Source organism: Microtus ochrogaster, unplaced genomic scaffold, assembly GCF_000317375.1.
Source record: "Microtus ochrogaster isolate Prairie Vole_2 unplaced genomic scaffold, MicOch1.0 UNK4, whole genome shotgun sequence".
Classification (NCBI taxonomy): Eukaryota; Metazoa; Chordata; class Mammalia; order Rodentia; family Cricetidae; genus Microtus; species Microtus ochrogaster.
In genome coordinates, this window is record NW_004949102.1 from 5,816,354 (window position 1) to 5,818,000 (window position 1,647).

Consider the following 1,647-nt stretch of genomic DNA (forward strand, 5'->3'; position numbering starts at 1 on the left):
TGTAGACCAGGCTGGTCTCGAACTCACAGAGATCCACCTGCCTCTGCCTCCCAAGTGCTGGGATTAAAGGCGTGCGCCACCACCGCCCGGCAATTATAATATTCTTATGGGAGACCTTGAGCCACTAAGTAAAATTCTTAAAGGGAGCAATGAGTCAAATTCCAGTAGACAGCTTACAGAAGCTGCCAGAAGCATACTCAAGCAGAGAGAGTATATTAATTATAATTCAGCTAGGGCAAGTGTGTATATTAAATACAAAACTTATCCTGCAGCAGTTTTATGTAAAAAAAATGGTTCACTTTTTATGACTGCACCTTCCCATTTTGCCATTAAAGATATTAAACTCTTAATTTAAAGCAGTAGCTTGTTTAATACAGAGGAGCAGGATGGAATCTAGGAGATATTTTGGCAGAAAACTGGCTGTGATCGATGTTTCTTAAACTAAGCAATAGATTAATTAATAATTTTAAAGTAGTGATCCTTGGACAATTGCGTTTGCTCAATTAAAAAGCCAGAGTAATAATCTTTTCTCAGGGCTGGAGAGATGGCTTAGAGGTTAAGAGCACGAGTTGCTCTTCCAGAGGTCCTGAGTTCAAGTTCCAGCAACCACATGGTGGCTCACAACCATCTGTAATGAGATCTGATGTCCTCTTCTTGTGGGCAGGCATACATGAAGATAGAACACTGTATACATAATAAGTAAGTAAATCTTATAAAAAGTTTAAAAAAAATAAAAATAATCTTTCCCAGCTGATTGTTGGTATTCGCACAACTGTATTTTGCTAATATAATGGCTAAAGATCCCTCTAAGGATGTTATCCTAAATTTTATAAAAGGGTCTTCCAATGGAAGGATTGCATACATGGTTAATAATGGAAAGGGATTGTGGAGAGTGCCATAGTTTTTCTTTTTTTTTCATTTTTTTAAATTTATTTTTATTTATTTATTTTTCATAGTTTCTTGAAACAACTCAAGAGGATAAAAGTTGCAGACAGATCTGGCATGGTGACACCAAGGCGACCTTGCTAAGGGGAAGTGAAAAAAAAAAGCCCTTGCAATGAATTATAAAAAGACCTGACCCTAGATTGATTTGGGGTCGAGGATGTGTTTGTGCATTTTGCGGAAAGAAAATAAAGCTGGATGAGATGACTGCATATACAGTGAAGGAATGGCAGACCTGGTGACTTCGTAGCTGCAAACGCCCCAATGGGGAGTTGGAGAGGAGTCATTGGTCCAGTCTTCCCCACCCCCACAGAGAGGAGTGCCTGGTCTGTGGAACCTGCTGCTACCACTCTGTGCTGCAGGGTGCCATGCTGCACTGAGGGACGGATGCTGAGATGCTTCCAGACACTCAGGACACACACACACACACACACACACACACACACACACACACGGTCACAGAAGCCCTGCTGCACAATGACAACTTGCTTGCAGTCTGAATCCTGTTTGCTTTGGAGCTGAATTAGAAATAGACTGGACATTTGACTGTTTTAGTCTCTGGGACACAGATCTCATTTTGATTAAAATATTGGGCCTGAGAACTAAGACCTAAGCTTTCCCCTCAGGGAAAGAAAGACTCAAAATAAGAGATAGACTCACTTAAGAGGGGGGCAGCCTAAGGGTTTAACTATTACTCAGAGACTA